At 35.2% G+C, this 21,276-nt stretch overlaps 1 protein-coding gene across 1 annotated transcript in view; it reads left to right on the plus strand.

Moving 5' to 3' along the window:
• Window positions 1-6,510: 6,510 nt before the first annotated feature.
• Window positions 6,511-21,276, plus strand: part of LOC111048706 (zwei Ig domain protein zig-8) — a 439,994-nt gene continuing 425,228 nt past the window's right edge. Inside the window, exon 1 of the mRNA XM_039425940.1 lies at window positions 6,511-7,736. The gene's annotated coding sequence lies outside the window, so the exon portion shown is untranslated. The remainder of the gene's footprint in view (window positions 7,737-21,276) is intronic.

The raw sequence follows: 21,276 nt of genomic DNA on the forward strand, positions 1-21,276 counted from the left end.
GTAAATTTAGAAATTCATAAAAACGCCCTTAGAAAGAACATTCAATTAATTTCATAAAGGCTTGAAAGTGCAATAAAGTATCGAACTTATTCAAAACATCCACACCCTGATTATAAAATTGAATTAGAACGTTGATCAGAATCTCGCCAGTGTGAACTTAGAAGAGCATTTCCTAGAAGTACATCCAAAATTGACAGTTCTGGATGCAGAATCGATAGTTCTACAGTTCCTGAAGATTTATAACGATAGTTCCATTGAAATAGTCGAAATAAATGAATTTTAAAAAATGCTCTTCCAAGTTCCACTAGAAAAATGTATTTATGTAAAAATGTATTATGATATGATAAATGTATGATAATGTATGATAAATGTATTTATCGATTGGAACTCAGCTGTTTTGGATTCAGGATGACCTCCTCTTCCTAGAACTATGATTTCCACCTCTCAAATATTTGAATTCTGTGTTCTTCTGGTGGAAACGTGAATTATCTCGTTTTTTGAATTTCAAATAGCCATAAAAATTTATCTATTGGATTTATCAATTGGAACTCAGCTGTTCTGGATTCAGGATGACCTCCTTCTCCCAGAACTATGATATCCACCTCTCAATATTTGAATTCTGTGTTCTTCTGGTGCAAACGTGAATAATCTCGTTTTTTTTGAATTTCAAATAACCATAGAAATTTATCTATTGAATTTATCAATTGGAACTCAGCTGTTCTGGATTCAGGATGACCTCCTCTTCCTAGAACTATAATTTCCACCTCTCAAATATTGAATTCTGTGTTCTTCTGGTGAAAACGTGAATTATCTCGTTTTTTGAATTCAAATAGCCATAAAAATTTATCTATTGAATTTATCAATTGGAACTCAGCTGTTCTGGATTCAGGATGACCTCCTCTGCCTAGAACTCTCATATCGAGGATCTTAAAGCATTTCTCTGTGTTCTGCTGACAAAAATACATTTTTCTAGTGGAACTTGGAAGAGCATTTTTTCAAATTCATTTATTTCGACTATTTCATGGAACTATCGTTATAATCTTCAGGAACTGTAGAACTATCGATTCTGCATCCAGAACTGTCAATTTTGGATTACTTCTAGGAAATGCTCTTCTAAGTTCACACTGGCCAGAATCTCTAAAAGGATTTTTATTTCATATCATTTAAGTGACTCTATGAGAGGCTATCTTCTTGGCTCGAAATTCTTCATCTATGACCCACAAACGTGGGCCATTCTTGACAATATATATATATATATATATATAGATTGAAATGCATAATCATAATTTTCATTATAAATTTATTATATATGAACATAATGTATTATTAGGCTACCCAGCAATCCCCTGGTAAGAATATTTTATCCAGTTTTGTCACCCGATCTGCTGGATTGGACGTTTCACATTTGTGAGGTTAGGTTGTAGCGAAGTCAACAATAAGAAAAGAGCGGAGCGATCATCCTTCGAACATGTTTCGAGCCCCAAGCGAACCCTTGCGTAACATCTCGCGTGACGTTCATGATCGGAGCGAGTGCGGAATGTGTTCGAGGCACGTATATCTGTACGCACCTCTAGTTTCTGATTGGATTCATTCACAAGTTATGTCAATTATTACAAAAATATGTTTTTTTCATTCATATGTATTATCCCAAAAGAGTTCTTTTAACCCCTAACCAGAGTCATTGAATATTTGAAAGATTCAGGGTGGTGGAATAATCTTGGTAATATATATGTGGAACACCTCCACACTAGGAGCCAATGATTGAGAACGTCCAAGTTGAAGTGCAATCATTGAATGATCGACTAAGTCCAATCATTCAATAATTGAACTCATTCACGTCGATCAAGTTTGAATCCAATTCGTGAATTCAGTGAGTTGTGAAGTTTCAAGTTGTTGCCATTCAGTTCCAACCAAAGAGGCTTCTGCCTCTCAAAATGAGTTCATGACGTCACTCTTGCAAGTGATTAAAGCCTCTTCCTCTTCATACTCATTCTCTTACTCTCCTTCTTGATTACCTCTTTTCCCTTTTTCCTCAATTTTGCGTTTTCTCTTCTCCCTACCTTCCACTCCCACTCATTCCCCATTCGTGTTTTCCTCTCGATCCGTGTCTCCAATCTTGTCTAAATTCATCTTCTGCTGTTCATCCGCTTCTATCCATCCATCAAATTAATGCTTCAACGTTTTTCCAATTTTCTCAAATTCTTAGATATTCTACGATTCCTCTTCCCAATCATCAACTGTTGCCTATTCTGCTCTTTCGTTCTCCTCTCACCAATAAGCTCTTCATTTTCCATCCCAATTTCTCCCTTTTCCACATTCTCCAGTGTTCCTTCCCCTTCAACTCCTGAAAATAAACGTATTATCATCTACGTATATAAACGGAAATGAATCTATTATCAGTTTCTACTCTTCATCCAAATTTCTCTCCTACTTCTATTATTCCAGTTGTCACCCTCTGAATCATGCTTTTTATTCATTTTTTCCTATTGCTATAATTGTGATTATCCCCTCCCTACCCAATAAAATTCATATTCTAATTTTGTTTCTTTTGAATTTTTCTTGTTCAATAGTGATAATTATTATCTTGTTCAATAATTTTCTCTACAACATAAAAATTCAATGAATATCATTCTGTTCGTTTCATTTCCCTTCGTCTCATGATCTTTCCCTTGCTTTTCCAATTCCACTATCATTATCTTTCTGCTCCATTCACTCCACTCCATTCACCTGTTGTTTGTATCCTCACTACTCCATTATTCTTCTTCTCTTCACCTATTTCCTTTTTTCTCTTCTTTCCCTGATTTCACATTTTCCCCTCCATCCCCAATTCTCTTCTCTTTCATTTTTTTTCACCGCTCTCTTATTCATTCTTTGACTCATACTTCTTCTTTCTTCCCCACGTCCTTTCAACCTTCTCTTTCTCTTTTTCTCAACCCTCTTACTCTAGTTCTGTTACCTTCCAATCTCCTCTGACTATTCTACTCCTCTTCCTCACCCGTGCCCTCGTCTTTCTTACACCTTTCTCCTCCTTGGTCTTACTCTTCTCTTCCTCACTCACACTCTTCTTTTCTCTCTGGTTCTTTCTCTCGTCCTCTATTCATCCTCAAGCACTTTCCGTGTATGGTAACACTTCCCTCATAACTTTTATTCACCATCTTCCTAATATATTTTCCTTCCTCTCGTTCCATCTTCTTCTTCTCAAAACAGTATCAATCTCTCCCCTCTCATTCACGAAAGAAGGATGTTTTTCCTTTTATTTCTTCTTCCTCCTTCTTGAAACACAAGATTTTCTCCTCCTTATTAACTCACAATTGTCCCCCTTCTTATTTTCTCGTACTCTTCTTTCTCATACTCTTTCTCCTTCTCCTAATTTCCCTTTTTACAGTACGTGTCTCCATCCTGACTCTTCATCTCACTCATTAACATGAGAAATCTGCCTTCTCACCCTTTCTCCTCCCTTGCCCCCTCTTTCTCAGCACACTTCCCTCTCTTCATGATCTCTTTTCCTCAATAATTAATGTATTATTTTCTTGCAGTATTTCCTTCTTGCTCGTAGTTACAATTATTGTTTCTCTCCTGTCCTGACTTATCGATTTCTGAAATTTCCTGCTTCCTCTCCTCTTCCTATTCACAATATTCTCTCCCCTCTGTTCACGGTCTCATCTCAATTCCCCCTCGATAAACTTTCCACTTATTTCTCCCAGCTTTGTTAATTATTTTACAGTTCGTATTCAATTGTTCACTTCTTAGTTCCATGATAATTCCAATCATTCTCTTCCCTACACTCTTTCATTCACTCTATATTTCTTCTCGTTCTTTACTATTTCCCTCTCTATCTACTCACTTCTACCTCCTCTGAACCCTTCCCCCTGCCAACCCATTAAATGGCAGTGACAATGACAGAAATGGCTGCTGGCAGAATGGCAGAATTTCAAGTGTCACTCTTCTCACCAAGCCAGCCCTCCAGCCTCACTTCAACTGTTCAAGTTGGACTTGAAGTTAGCTAGTCAAAGTACTTCACGTCACTTCATTGACTGCTGCTTTTTCTCCGTCTGCGAGAGTCTCTTTAAACTGTCAGCATCTATTGGATGGAAAGTGTTGATGTTCTTCCATAAGGAATGCTGACAGATGTTTAATGATTTAAAGAGGAAAGAGACTACTTCCTATAGTGAGATTCACTTCAAACTGTTAGCATTGATCGAGTAGGGAGCATTGGTGTTATTCATATGGAATATTCTGACAGCTTGAAGTGAATCTCAGTATCGAGTCAATAGATCACATCCACTGACTTTTTGTAGAGAATCACTTCATTGACACAAATGAGTCTCATTAAGCTTCAATTCAATGGCTCTACTATTAAAACTGTCAATTATTAGTTATTTTCTAAAACGTTTCAAATGGAAATCATTTGTTCATTTCGTTCTCGTTCCAATTTGATCTGTCATCTTTGTTTCCTCTCTGTTCTTCTACTAGAGAACAAAGAATACTTGGATAAAAACTGCTTGATTTAAATGTTTGAGTTTTTCAGAAGCTTGAGGATAAATGTTGATAAAATACTCGTATCAAGATGTTCTATTCTCACATTACATCTTAGATTTTTTCGTTCAGGAAGATTAGTAAAAATAAAAATATTCATCTGTAATGTTGTTGGATATCGATCTCCGTTTGCTAGTATCGACACATTAGATTGATAATCAATAATGTGATGATGTCAATTACATAAACTCAATATCTTCAGAAAATGTTAAGATCTCGAATCGGGCATCTCATCTAATCTCGAAAATTTTTGTAATTCTTGTAACTCCTCTCTCTCAACATTATTACAATCCTTCTGTGTTTTTTTTTGTTTTTCGACACAAATTATTGTATTAAAGAAACAGCTGAGATAGACTAATGTTGTATTGATAAATGATACAAACGCTCAACAAAACGATTTCTACATCCATCAAATTTGATGGATATAGGCCAATAAAAATATAGATATAAATTATCTCAAGATTCTGTTCAGGTCGAAATATTTCCAGGTTGATCAATTGGAATTCAGAGAAAATGTAGGCTAAGATGACAATGTCAAGCACTGTGAGTGTAGATCAAATAAACGAACAATAAATGCGGCTCAAATGGAAGGAAAAAATATCTGAGATTTCTATTAATGTCGAATGTTGTGACCTCCATTGCCAACAAACAAGCCCCAATCTCCCATGGAAATGCCCACTATTCAATGCTTCCCTTACAATAACCCATGTAAATTCAATCAATGTGTGTTTGGGTTCCCCCCGACTCATAACAAGCAATCTTTTCATGGTAGCAGAATCTTGCAAAAAGGCTGGCCTACCCCCCTCAACACCCTTTCCACGATCGTGATCTCCATTTCGGGGCAAAACATTTTTTTGGCAAAAAGGGTCTCACAGGAAGGGTGTTATCAACTTTCGGCCACCCTGCTAAAGCCTGCTAAAAGGGGACACTCAATCTTGGTCGAAGGGTTCCAACCTCCCCTTACGAATCGTTAGAAGTGGTTGAGGAGGAGAGGTTGAGTCCAGGGATTCTGAGGTGTTCCACATTGTGAGAGTGTATTGGCATCTCGCTCCCTCTCCATGATCATCTCTGTCTTTCTTGTGATTTCCTCTCTCTCACGCACTATGTAAGAAAATGTTCTCCTCTCCTTGTTTGTTGTTATTCAAGTTTGCATCTGCTTCACCTTATCATTCTACCCTCTTTCTTTCATTACTTCTCCTACTTCTTTTTCTTCCCACCCCTCATTCCCATCGACTTCTCCTTGTTCCTCGTTATCTTCCCCTCTCATTCATGTAACCTCTAATTCCATAACCTCATCTTATTTTTCCAACGTCCTTTCACTTAAAATCCTTTCAGAGACTCTTTCTTCCAACAGTTTCCACTTTCCATTGTCTTTTCTCACATCTACTTCTCTAACTCTTCTCTGTATCGGTCCTGCTTACTCTTTAATACCTTTTTTCCACACTGTTCCCTCACATCATAACAGAATTGAACTTGACAAAATCTTAATTTTTTTTCTGAGAACCATTCCTTGTTCTCATTTTTTCTCCAGGGACTTCTTCGTGGATATATCATCATTTTGGTCCTCATTCAACTTTCTACACTCACGTCTTCTATGTAGATCCAATTCCTTGTTCTCGCTCTCCTTCAGTGTTCGTCAAAGCTCTAATTCTCTTCTGCGTTCACATCTCCTTACATGATTGCTCGTTTAGCTCCTCCTTCTCTGCCATTCCACCTCTTCTCTCCTTTCTCCACACTCACATCTCTCACACCTTCCCCTCCTTCCTAACATTCACCGCACGGTCTTTCTCACACATCATCATCCTCTATTCCTTATCAACACGTTTTCCCACTCACTCAAACTCTCCCACTCTCTGCCACATTCTCTCTATTCTCACAACCAACCCCCCTTTCAATAGCCACCCCAGGAGCCGAACCCAGCCGAACTCATCCGGAAAAAGCCGAATCAGCAGTCGAAATCCCGGCTAGCGGGTAGATGGTGTGACGCGCCCGCAGCGGAAACTTCGCGCCCCGATAACACCGCTTATCACCGCGCTACACCGGCAAATCAGAGCCAAGCATTTCCCGGGAGTCCTAATATCAGATAAACATCGGTTCCGTTAAGAAAAATCGCCGTAAAATCGGATAAAAACATCGGTTCTGTTCAGAAAAATCAACGTGAAACCGGATAAAAAGTTACTCCTTTCTGGCAAAGTCGATAAAAACCGAGTTGTGTTGAAAACGTCTCGGATATTCGAAGTTCAAAAAAATGAATGATATCTGATTCCCCTCGAGAAAAATTTATTATGAATCTGGAGAAAAGATTACATTTTTAAAATATGTTATATATATGGATAGGCTTTCAATAGTCGAGGTTCGTTTTGAAATCAGGTGTACTGTGTACAATCGTAAAAGAAGCATTCCCGTTATACAAGGTGAATATTTGCTTCAACAAAACACAATAATGCAATAGACAAATTGCATAAAAAACAGCTTCGTTGTTTCAGTTTGACAGAACGTGTTGTGACAGTTTGCGTCCGCTGAAAACCGCGTAATATTGTCAAAATAAACTTCAATCGTAGCAAATAACCAATAACTGTCTCAGATTAATAGAAAATCTGCTGGAACAAGTTTTGTGAATAGTAAACAGAATTCTGAAAGAGTAGTAGCTGCTCACAAAAAAATCCAAATAACTTAGTTCAAGTTCCTCGGTTCACCCATCAACAATTCTGTTATTTCTCTTGAAACACTGGGCATTTTCGTAGAGTTGATAAGACTTTCCAAATCCTGAAAGGTCAATCAAAAATTGCATTAGTCTGTTCTCCGGCCTATAGAGTACTTGTCATTCTCGGGTGAAATGGATAATCATTTAGAATATTATTAACAACGTTTTCCAAATTCAGTAAATAGTTATTTGGGTGATTCTACGAACTCTATTTGGAAGACGTCAGTGATCTCCAATGATTTCAACTATATAATATATCCATTGATTGACCATTTGAAAAATTCTCAACTAAGAATATTGAAGGAACGTTCTACATTTTTGGAGATAAAGTGGAAATTTCTAGTGATTGCTCATTATTTCTGTCATTTCAATTTTCCCATTGTTGGTGTGAAAACGTAGTTTTGTAGAAAACAGTGAAGTTCTAAGGTTCTACTTATTTTTTTGGTTGTGTTAGCTGTCCAGCGAATTCTGGCGTTTCTGGGGCCAACATCCGAAGGTAAGTTTGGATATCTGAAAATTTAGATTATTATAATTAATATTGGTTCATTTTTGATATCTTGAATTCGAGTTTCAAAAATTACCATCTATTTTATGTATGTGAAATGAAAAAACTCATTCAGATATTGAATTTGGAAACGGCAGTAGATCTATACTACTCAATTTTCCAACTATTCAACTGATTTGGAAACGTCTGCATTATTTGTTTTCTTTCTTTATTACATTACATTACATTTATTACATTTATTACATTCCTTAATCACAACATCAAATTAATGATTGGGAGAGAATCAACAGGATAAACCCAAAACTGTTCCTCCCCCTAATTTTGATAAAAATAGTTCAAATGAGGCAATGAAAACACTTTTATAAAGATCACAAAAATTTACAGTCCAAATATACATTATACTAAAAAATTTGTATCTCGGTTGATCAGAAAGATGAAACAAATTATTATTACACTTGGAAATGCATTAATAAATTGAAAAATATTAAAAAACTTGATAAATTTGAAGCCAGATAAATCACAGAAAAATTCACTATCAGCATATTCTTTCTGGGAGATTCTGTCCACTTCTTTCTTTGACAACAATCTGAGAGAACTATGACTTCATGAGATAATTCAGTTTCATTCTACTATTGGAATCTCCTTTTTATAATGTTAGTGACGCAGGGATAACAAGCATTTGTGACGAAGTATTGATGAATTATAACTTTTCCACCTCCTTCAAGGAAGCCATTCGGCAATTTCCAATTGGTTCGATAAAAAGATCATTCAAAAAAAAAACTCATTGGACAATAAGTGTGCGTTCCTTTAATAAATTCAAGTGGTAGTATCTTTCGGAAATAGTGAATGATTGCATAGACGTAAGTGTAGTTATATTTACGTCACTTATATAATATTTACGTTGAATATGTTGATATTCACGTTACATAAAGATTATATTCATCAGAAAAATATATTCGCTGCCCTCAAAAAATCATATCAACTTATATTTTATAATCAACAATCATCATCAAGGGTCAACTAAAGATTGATAATGATGTACCAACCAAAAATAGTGCATGGAATTGTCTCAATAAATAAGTGGTTCTGACAATGTCCTGTCGTTTTTATTCAATCAAAATCTATAGCTCAAAGTGATTCGTTCTGGAGATTGCACTATTTTTAATCTAAAAATTTAAATATTTTCAATCGTGTCGTCTATGAAAAATACTGAGCAAACCACAATGAAATTTGTTACTCTACGTCCAAGAATGCTTCAAATCGTAACCAATTTCTCAACAAAGCCAATATTGTTCTGGAACAGATATGAATCCATTGATTCCAATGTAAATAGAATCATGATAGAATTCATGACAGAATCTAACGTAGGTCTTCCACTATATCAAGATTCACATTAGATTAAACAGCATTTCTCATAGATAGCATCACTGCTTTCAACTCAACTAATGCAGAAAGTCTGCAATATACCAATTATTGACACAAGACCTGAATTGGTTAACCCTTCTACTACCAATCGGGGTATTTGGACTACTCCAACCCACATTTAGTCAAATTTTTTGTTGATAATGTTGACGTATCTCATTGAAACCTTGAGTACTTGTTAAAAACATATCACTTTAGTTGTTTTTTCTCATGAAATCATTCCATTCCTCTTATTTTTTCAATTGTTAGCAGATTTATCCTTGGGGTAACTCTATTACCCTGCTTGGTATTCCATGTCATGCAATTTTTTGGTATATTTCATCCATTATCGGAATACATAAGATATAAATGTAATGTTCAATTATGATTTTTTTGCCAAACCTGATTCATAATGATCACTTAGAATCTAAATTTGGGAAAAATGCCTTTCTATAGCCATAATTTAATTACTTGACAACATTTCCCCTACATCCATATGATAGAATACTGAATTTTGTTGTCCTGTCAGTTTTTGATTGAAAACATATTTTCAACAAAAGAAATTTAATTCAATTATATTAATAGCTTTTTAATGCATTTTATAGATGAATTAATGAAAAAAAAAATTGAATAATTATATAAAACAGGAATCTTGTTGGGGTAACCCAGTTACCCCACTTGGTATTTCGTGTATATGAAAAACGTTGGTAGTAGAAGGGTTTAGACTCTATCATAGAGCTTCAATGTTGAAGACTCGGTGTAGCAAAATTTCTTTGGTGATAAAAACTAGTCAATCGACAGCAGGTTGAAATGCGAAGCTGAATGTTTAGCACATTGACAACTGTTACTTATAATATTGAAGTCGTTTCGATATTTAGAATGCTTCGCATTTGAAAATGATCAAATTGAACATAATTTCTTTCCCATTTCATTATTTTAGATTTTCCGCCTAAATACTAGTTAATATGATACTGTAGAGCATATTATATTATCGCACAATTATTCAAAAATTTGAAGAGTGGAGTGCTGATGTTGTAACAACCGAATTTGTTTTCTTGTTAGTTGGATTAATAATATTATTGTGATATTCATGGGACTTTGTGATAGCTATGTGGCTGTTGAAATATTCTGTTTACTAATCTTGTCTCTCAATAATTGATATGATAATGGTGAAAGTTGATGTAATTCAACTTCTTAAATTCACCTTATAGGAAAGTAATAATTGCAGTTAAAGGAGAATAATAATAATAATACTAATAATATCGAGTGACCTGGCTAGCTCAGGAAAATAGGGGGAGGAGAATATTTGAATAGGATATTTCAAATATTTGAGAATCAGGTTCATGATTTACATTATAAGGGTCATAGTATGATAAATAGTGAAATTCACTACGAAAGGTCAGCGTTCCCTATAGATAACACCATCGCTCCCCATTTGATCATAGCTGCTGGCAGTTGGGAGTGAATCTCGGTGAGGTAAAATGAACAAATATTGTAAATTTCACTATTTGAGCTTTTTTGCTTTTCAACCTATACTCAGAGTCTGTTCCAGGATCTTAAAAAATATATTATATTTTCTGAATGAAACAAATAGAAACTAGAATCATCTGGAAATGATCAAATATCCACATTGCAAAATAATGCGGAACTATCAATGAATTTCTGTTGCAAGACCATTTGACTGGATATGGTATGCAATGGGAACATCCGTTGACTGTCTTGTCAGATTGAATATAATGTTGAACCATATGGGCTTGCGTAGGAAGGTCACAATCTGGCAACATGAATCTCTTCGGTCATCAGGAAGCCCTAGTTTCAACTGGTTTTATTCGGAATATATCAAGAAACAACTAATTATTGTGAGATGTATACACTGAACAAGCAGAACACAGCGTGTTTGTGTAATATCGTGCATTGTGCTTGAAGATATCGAAGAAAGCTGAACCTGTATCTCTGGAGGTCAAATTTCTGTTGTTTCTAATATTCTCGAGAACCATGTTTGTTCATTGAATGCAGAGTATTCAGAGCTGCTGGAAGTATTCTGTTCTACTAACTGGTCAATATAGATTCAATTAATCGTGAATTGCTATCTTCAACAAACTGAAATTCATTTTTCAGCGCATCTCGCTACTACAAAAAATCCTGAAACTTGAATCACTTAATCAGAGAACAAATTCGAAATGAAGTCAATGGTGGCCAGTTGAGTTGGAGAGCTGCTATTGGCCCAGCACAATGACGCAGACAAGTGGACTCCTCCCATTGTTATATGAGGAGGGTCGAAACTTAGACAACTACCCAATCACAACCCAGTAACACTCCATTACAGTTGGACGAGGAGTAGAGCTACTTCACTGTAGTGGAAGTCGGTTGAACGTCCAGACTAGCCTATAACATACGCTTCAAACTGTCAGTATTCCTAGTAAATTTTTCAATTTATTACAAGAAACTTGTTGTGAATCTTACATGTCCTGAGAAAATTGTAAGAGAGATAAGAAGCAAGGCATGATGTAGAATAAGGATTCTATCCTTGGAAAGGACCATGAAGAAGAGGAGTAAGAATAATTGTATTCAGATTATATATCATAAGCAATGGAATGTTTGTATTGAAGGTGTGAAAGTGAAGAAGTTCATGTGAGAAGAAATATCTGGGAGTTTGTAGAAATTATGAAAATAAAACAGATGAGAATGAGTAATAACAGATAAGAGGATAAAATATGTGGGAAAGCAGAGAAATGGTGAAAGAGAAATTGAAAAAAAAGTGAGATCAACTCAAAACTTTCAGCGTTGAGTAGAAAGAGATAGAATAAAGGGAAAAGAGAGTATTTTTCTTAAGAGTAGAGAAAAATATTATATTGTACATTCTTTTTCTAGTAGTGGTACACATATTACACAGTTCTCGCCACTCAATAATATTTTCTTCCATGGACTGATGTATAGTGACAATCGAGAAGTGGTAAAATAGAAGAAGAGACTGGGAAATTGTGTAGAAGAGAATATATAGAGAAAAAGAATGAAGAAGAAAGAACATGGAGAAAGGAAGCATATATTATACAGTAAGGGAATATAGAAGGAATATCTTGAGTGAGTGGGATAGAGGAAAGAGAGTGACAATGGAAGAGTGAGAGAGTAGAAGTGAGAGTGAGAGAGAGGGGGGTTATTTATCTAGTATGGTGATAAAAACAGGAGTACATGAGATAGTGTAGAAGGGAATGTGTGTGAGAGAGAGAGTAAATATGTGTGAGAGAAGAGAGAAAATTCTAGAATCCATTTCGCTTCGGTATATTTTATTGCCAAGCCAGCTTGTGTGTGGCTGAGATATGAAATTCCAATTTCATTGCTTCAGCTCAACTTACTCCCTTCCTCATCATAACATAACCCCTCCCAACGCCCTATCGCCTACCATCGTCGTCACCCCTCACAACCATCTGAAACAGCCCCATGATTCAATTTGTGTCTGGAACAGTAAGTACATTTTCTTGTCAGTGTGCTCTATCTATCGTCCTTTGAGTGCAATCTATTTGATTAGTTTCACAGGTAAATTCTTGTTAACTGGGGTATCAGGTTAGTGTGGAGTGAGGGATCACAATCAAAACGATATTACCAATTTTATCGGTTCTAGTTTTTCGATTAAAATATCATCAAACTGTTGAAAAGGTCCAACAAGTTACAGTTACTGCTCTTTTTTCAAACTATACCTTCTTCTCTGTTTTTGCATATCAATTATCGAAAGAATCATAGCGTTACAATGAATGTATCATTATGTAGAAAACATACAATTTAAGAATAGAAGAGGAGGATGCATTTGAATTCAATTCGAGGAATCGTTCGAGTGAATTGAAAAGGATTGATTCCCAAGTCACCTTAAACTTGTGAGTCCGACAACAATCAAATTCATTTTCTTGTTGCAAATTTTCAACGCTGATGAGGATTATCCACGTGATTTTAATAGAATAATAATAATATATTTATGACGTTTCCTGGTTATGAGGAAATTGCAGTTTACTGGTCACTTGCTTGTATGTTATACATTCTTGAAACCACATATAATGATCACAATATTTCGACAATCAAATCGCAGATTTGTACTGAAAAAATAATATATCATCCTAAATTTTATAGTATCAGATAAAGCATGCAGATAACACATGAACAGTCAAAATTCTAATAACACGAATTCAACTTATACTATAATCAACCATAGAATAAATAATTCAAATAATACCATAGAATACACAATCTAGTATAGAAGTTCTCTTTGCTAATACTGACAGCTGAAAGTAAATCTCATCGTAGCAAAAATCCTCGAATTTACAAAATGTCAATTTATTTTTCCCAAAAAATTCACAGAGTCTTGTAAGTTCCATTATCTAAACCTTATTCCACTCTTTGAACAATGATGATTGTGACATATACTAGTAGGTTCACGAAACACACGCTCTGATCACAATAATTTCTATCAGAATTTCGTCAAATCCAGGAATCCCCAAACCTTCCACTGTTCAATCCATAGTAATTATTCATCGTAAATGCTCGTGATGGCGAGAGTTAATACCGGATAACAAGAATCCAAACAACATGGTAGGCGTCAGTAACAAAACATTGGGGTGATGGAAACTCTGTATTTATGTTTTCACATGGACAAGACTCGGTCAGATCCATTTCAAACTGTCGGCATTGCTTGAATGATGAGCATTGATTATATAAGTTATGCAGGCTGACAGTTTAAAGTGAGTTTCACAACAGAATCGTAACAATGTTGACATGAATGAAAAGCAACATCTGTTCAACGCGATATAGCGGATAAAAAACGGACAAGCCCCGAATGTAAGCTACTGGGAATCAATTAACTGATCACAACCGGTATCGGGTATTGATTATCTGATTTAATTTTGATTGGATAATGACCGTGTTCTTTCGTTGGTTGTACCTTATATTGTGGACCCATAGAGGAGTAGGTACAGTATGGGTACAACATAGGTTCATAATATTCTGTGATTTTACGTTGTTTTCTTCGTTTCACCTGTGGAAAATTTGTTTGGTAGCGATATCCACTCTCAACTGCTAGAACTGGTTGAATGGAAGGCATTGATGCTATTATGAAATTATAATTGATGTTAGAATGGAATTATGTGGGAGCACTTGCGAACTTCTGGACTAGTGAAGTTGTTACCAATTTTCATTGTGATACACCTGCGGCTGAAAACTTGTCATTATCAGTACTTGTCAGTAACCATGTTTGCATCTTTGTGAAATAGACCCCAGAAGATAGTGACTGATGATGAATCAACTATTTTCTTCTCTTGACGATTAGCCATACATCAGTATCGCAGTTACACTGATTCCTTTCTTTCAAGAAAATCAAAAAGGGAAATTCGAATAAATGATTATTATTAAATTACTCTTTCAATTTCTTTGAACATCCTAAGAGGCATAATTTTCTCTTCTACTCTCTCACTCTCTTATTATTTTGTATTTCAATAATATTTATTAACCTTGTTTGTAATATTGCATATATATTTTTTCTCAATTTGATTTGTTCAATCTAGTAATTATTTAGTGTCGTATTGGAGGGTTGAGTGTAAGAGAAGGCCGGCTGAGCCCCAACTCCGCCCTCCTAGGTAAAAAATAGAGGCAGCGATTCTATTCTATTCTCTCTTCCACTCTCCCACTCTCTCTCCCACACACAATCCCCCTCACACAATCTCACTCTATTCACCTCATTCTTCCACTTTTTCTAACTATTCATAAACACAATAAAGCCAAACACGTAGGCCTTATACTCATTGAAACACATTGGCGAAATGAATTCCAATTTCCATTCATAACTGGGTTACGAGCGTACGTTAAAAGTTGAAACGCAGTCAGCCTCCTTGCAGAAATTGAATAGGCTAATCCGAAACATCGAGGTCTCTTCGCCTGTCATAATTGCATGTTACAGACATTAGGAGGATAAGTAGAAGCAGAAAGAGGAGGAGGTTGTGTAGGAGGATGAGAAACATAAGGAGGCTGAGTAGAATAGGCGGAAGAGGACGTTGAAGAGGAGAAGGAGGAGATAGAGAATGATAATGAAGAGGACTAAGAAGTGATGGAGAAGGTGAAGAGGAGGAGGCCTCTTGTAATCGCATGTTTTACGCACGCTCCTTTATTAACACTGATCCTATAAAGACGCTAGGCGCCGGTTCTTGTAAAATGAATATGGGACAAGGCGAGTGAACTCAGTGAGATGGTAGGGGGGAGACGTTAGAGGAGGAGGTGGTGAAGGAGAAGACAAAATAGAAAGGAGAAGAAAAAGACGAAAGAAGCAAAGCAAATATGTCTGAGAAGGATTGAGTAACTCAGAAAAAAAAAACAATTTTCAAGTTCAGAATGGTTCGAGAATACAAATTGAATGCAATAAATATCAGAGTCCAATATCAGAAAATGAAAATTTAATTGAAAAAATTATAAGTCTGCAGGAAACTTGAAATAGTCTGGAGGACCACTTCATGGGAGAAAAAAGGTAAATTTGGAAGGTATACGAAATAGAAGAGAAATATGAAATAATAATAATTGATAGCGAGTATAATTCAACAAGTTGGAAACAGATGATTGGAAAGCGGAATTCTGCCTTGCATTTACTAGTAGAAGAGATTATTTGTGGAGAGATGGAGTGAAATATGATGAAGAAATGTATTCCATTTGTTTGCTAGCTTTTAAAGAGATTGAAAATGCTTTAAAATCTAAGCTGGTTCGTGTTCATTATGTGAACTTATCTTGTGAAGCTGCTTAGACAAAGATGGATAAGGAGGAAGAGAAGAAGGTGGAGGAAATAAGAAGGAGATGACTCAAAAAGAGAAAGAGAAGAAGACTAGAGAAATGGGAAGAAGGAGAATCGGAGAGAGAAACGAAAGTAGAAAGAAAAGAATGACAAGAACAAAAAAATGAAGGGAAATAGCAAACTGAAGAAAAAGGAACATTGCAGAGATTTGTCTCAAGACGATGGCTCTCATTTCGCAATTACCAATTAAAGTCCCACCGGAGAGGGACTTTGACTTGGCAAACAAGCAGCGTGCAAAATATTAAGCAGCGAAGCACTTGGCTTGCTTGGAGCTACGTGCAATTGTGCAATTTCAGTCGGAGCGTGCTAAAAACTACCCACGTATTATATCTGTCGGACGGGCAGAGACTTCATATAAATCTTTGTTGAGCAGTAGCACCCATGGAAAAGAGTGAGAGAGAAGAAAGGAGAAAGAGAGTGATGAAGATTTATAAAAGATAGTAAAAGGTGCAGGATTGAAATGGTGGGCAATTAAAAGATGGCGTAACGAGTGAAAGTAGAGAAGAATGGAAGGAAAAAGAAACGAGGAGGAATAGAAAGAAGAGATGAAATGGAGAAGAAGAAGAAGTATATTGGAAGAAAGAAAAGACAGAGAAGAAAGAGAACAAAATGAGAAAGTTGAGAATTGGATTTGACTTTCCCAGTATCACTGCTCATTTATTTTCATCTTTGTTCTTGAATTCATCACCTATGTTAAAGCTCTATAACTGCTTGCTCTAATACCCGTTGAACAAATAAGATATAAACACTTAACTATAATCTTTATAGACACTCGATTTCTCTTTTCGGCTTCTTTTTTCAGATGCTTATGATAACTATATCGATATTTTGACTTACATGCTCTTTTCTGACTGCCTCCCATGAAGAGTCAATGAGCTTGATTAGCTCTCAGTATTTGAATTATTAAATAATTGCCCATTAAGACTATTTCAATTAGTGAATGGAGAAATTATAATTCGATACTTTTCCAATGATCAATTAATATATTAATAATTTTTTCCAATAATTATTGTACATGGTTGATAAATTCAATATTGATGAGAATAATGCCCGGTCTACACGACAACGATATAGCGCAAACCTGGCAGGTTAGCGCTAAGTTTGCGTCGTGTAGACGGGAGATCGTTGTGAATTTCTGAGGTTTGAAGGTTTGTGCTTTTTTTCGAACAATCTCAGCCAGGTTTGCGTCAATTTTTCTAGGAAACGATTATGTCTCATCTATCCATCTAAGCCTAAATCGCTTCAAAATGAAGATAGAGAATTCGCGATTTCAGATTCGGATTCAGCACCCTCAAATTGAAAATGTGCGAGGTCAATTCTCAAAAATACTCATAAACAAGGAAGATTTTTCAATGGATAATATCTCTATTTCATCTACTCTATAGTAATGTAATAGATATAGTTATTCACTCTTCACTTGATAAGCAGTATTCTTGATTATAATTATCAAGGAGAAGGAGGAGAAGTGGGAGGAGGAGAATGAGGAGGAGGTGGAGGAGGAGGAGGAGGAGGAGGAGGAGGAGGAGGAGGAGGAGGAGGAGGTGGAGGAGAAGGCTTGAGTTACTATTCATCTCAAGTTTATAAACACTTCAAAGACTTCTTATCGAATTTATATATGGTTTAGTGTATAATACAGGTTTGTGTTTAAGTTGGTGTCGTGTGAACAGAGGTTTGTGCAAACTTGACTCAAAGCCAGATTTGCGTAAACCTGGCTTTGAGCCAAGTTTACGCAAATATCGTTGTCGTGTAGGCTAAGTTTATCCTATTATATAAAGCGTGCAATTTCTGTATATATTGTGAAGTTGTGCTCCTGGGGGGGTTATCTCTTATGATAGAGTCCCACGTTATGAAGCTATTGTGAGAAGTTGTAGATTGTAATTCCTTCACAGATAATATGGTGTTTCTGGTACTTACAAGAGCAGTCTCTAAATTCCCTCTTTTGCGATAAATTCACAAAAAATTAAGGCCTTCCGGCTCGCAAAATTACTGGGTTCAAACCTCAGCTCTAGCTCAGTGGTAGAAACATGAATTTTATAAGTATAAATAATCACCATAAGGTTCAAGGACCAGGTATTGATAATTCTTACCGCTGCTTCTATGAAGTTCTTGAAGAATACCAGTAAGGAAATTAAAAGAATATTTGATGACTGATTATCAGTAACCATGTACCACTAGAGAATAATCAGGACCAACTATAGTTGTTTCTAGTTGATTCTTAAAACGCTCGTCGTGAGTACAAGTATTCACCAATATACCCCTTCAAAATTCCTTAGAACTTACAACGCCAGTTCTTGAAGCTCTCTGGATCCTTATATGATATAACTGGAACCTTATTACTATAATTTCTTAATATGCTTGTTCTGGCTGATAAACTGAATATCATCAAAGGATGATAAATATTGAGTGCTTTGAATAAGGTTAATATTATTTGATTCAATAATTTTAAATGCTGCTAAATATTTGGTGATATTAAAACAGCTCAAACTATATAACACGAGATGAGTTGGGATATAATAAAAAATTCTATAAGTTTGTATGCTGACATAAAACACAAAATATATTCCCATAAAAAAGATGTGCATAAAATATTCGATATAACTATAATTCACTTAAATAATCTACTTTTAAAATCTGAATAATTATCACAGGCTTTGCTAATATTCACAATAATGAATTTCAAATTCATAAATATATTATATTTAATACTGGTACTTAGACTTCCAATCAATATAAAATTCTGCAGATAAAAACCTGTTCGGTCTATAAGTTTGATATGATATGTTTTGTTCAATAGACAAAATTAATATTTAATAAATTAATATTCGAACATGAGATCTCAGGGCTTTTAATATGAATTCGGGCAGTGCATGGAAGTAAGCTTCCTACATATAATAAATAAATTTATAAAATGTTCTTGTGAACTATGTGATATTGTTCAACACGTGGTGACTTTTTATTTTAACTCTAATTAATTGGAATAGCGCTTTTTTATTAATTATTACCCCACTGAACGTAGACAAATGAGCTCATTTGGTTTGACTTATCACTCACTGACTGAAGTTCTGGATGTTCTCGTGGATTGAATTAATTATTTCCAATAATTAATTAGGTAGGCTCCTTTTCGTCACTGCTGGGCTAACGTGTGATCCAGATTTTTATAAGTTTCTTTCGAATTAAAGCTATTTTTATGGGAATCTTTACAATTACGAACTCTTTGACAGCACTGAGTTCACAAACAATTAACATTCAACAAACATACATTACATTTAAAAAAGGGTTTGGCTTAATAATTCGTTAAAAAATTTTTAAAAGGAATAAGAAAAGACCCTAAACTCCATGTGCATCCTCTCGGGTTGGGATCTTAAGCCAGAAGAAAGAGGTTTTCAGAAAAATTTGCTTCTTCCTAGAATAATTCTATAAGCTACTCTCTGATTGGCCCTCAATTTAATAGACTCAATACAATTGGTTGCCTTGGGAATCAGGGCTTCCTCGGCTTTATAATAGAAAAAATTTAATAAAAGAAGTTTTTATACAGATATATGGGGTATTTATCTTAAATTGAATTCATAAATAAATCGTAACATACGATTTTAATAGATAATACATTTAGTTTTTATATGAGTTTTTTTATACTCTTGATTTATCATGCTTTTTTAGATTATAATAAATATTTATACAGAAATAATAGTTATTTGTATTTCTACACATCGACTTCCTTTAGTATACATAATATATCCTTTATGAGTGAATTTTATATGATTCAACCGGTCATATGGGTTGATCGAATAATCAGCTGATTCATTCAGTATTGGTTCGGATAATTATCGATTTATCCAAGATCGACTAATTCTTTTCAAAACGTAAACAAGTAACTCTAACCTCAATGTTCATGCATTTTATTTTATTTTTTATTTTTGTAATCCGCCAATAATAATTATGCCGCTTTATAATTTTTTTGATCTTACCAATGAGTTCTCATAATTATTAAATCACAATAATACATATTTTCTTATCGTTGTTGATAATGCTATTACTCCTAATCACTAATAATACCTGAATTCAAGTGTATGGAACATAACCTAGTTTTTGGACCATTTACAGTGTATAAGTCAAAATTTGGGGAAGAAACAGCTTTGGGCTGTGCCTGTTAGTCCTTCCCCAATTATTTCAAAGAATTGTGTTCTGTGTTCTGGATGAATAAAGTATGAATGAATGGATTCTACTCTGTACAAAATCACTTCTTACTTGGGATGGACATGCGCAGCAGAGAAAGCATACAGCGATGTTGCCGTTTTGAAGTGACCAACGTTCTCCAACTTATAGTGACTGTTCATAGGCTCATGTCACACATGCATAGCTTTTTGTGTGAAAGCAGTCAGACGACTGACAAATTGGCAACTGCGCTTCTACCCATGATTCTTTTAATCACTATCATTGGCTGATCTCCCTCCATTTTTCTGCGCTGCATATTCCCTCAAGTCTGAGGTAAATTTGTACGGACTATAATAAATTTCCTCTTGAGAAGCATTAATTAATATTGAGGTATCTTGATGAATATTTAAAATTGTTGGAAATTCTCCCACAATATTGTCTGTTGACCTCTCCAGAAGTGTGGCTTGTGGAAAGTATCTGCAGTATTTTTCCTATCATGTGTCTGTGATTTTGGAAAATTGTAGTGTAATGAACGTTATGAAGTCAGTGGATATTATAGAACGGTATCTTTGCACCATTCATCCTCTGCTCTCTATAATGAATAGCTGTGATTCAGTCATTCCGGTAAATGTCATAGATTACTGATAGTTGATCCTTATTGTTATAATGTTCAATTTCAACTAGAATGAATTATATCAATCATGAAAATATACCTTTTCAATATTTAATTCAATTTGATACGGTGATAAACTCACATTTCTATACTTGAGAGTTAATATTGAAATGTTCTGATAGTTCATTACATTTTTCCATAGCCTTTAAACATTTGGCAACGTTTTGGAGATGGAAAAAGATACAGCAGCTATCTGCTTTTTCTAATGACAGACAAGGATATGAAACCAATGCTAATAAGGTGCTGACTTCATAACGTGACTGACTATTATCTACCTCTTCTTCTCTTGTGAGGCTGAGGGTCTTGAGCAAACAAGCATGATTTTTCAAACATGAAACATGCTGATCACCACTTACGTCGAAACCACAGTATTTAAATAAAAACGGTAGGGGTCACGAAATGTGTGTGCAGTGGCCAGCCAGCTAGATTGCGTCATTGCCACCAACCGAGGTTTTTAACACCTATTGGCAATTCATGAAACTTATTTG

This window comes from Nilaparvata lugens, chromosome 4 (genome assembly GCF_014356525.2).
Source record: "Nilaparvata lugens isolate BPH chromosome 4, ASM1435652v1, whole genome shotgun sequence".
In the NCBI taxonomy this organism is placed as follows: domain Eukaryota; kingdom Metazoa; phylum Arthropoda; class Insecta; order Hemiptera; family Delphacidae; genus Nilaparvata; species Nilaparvata lugens.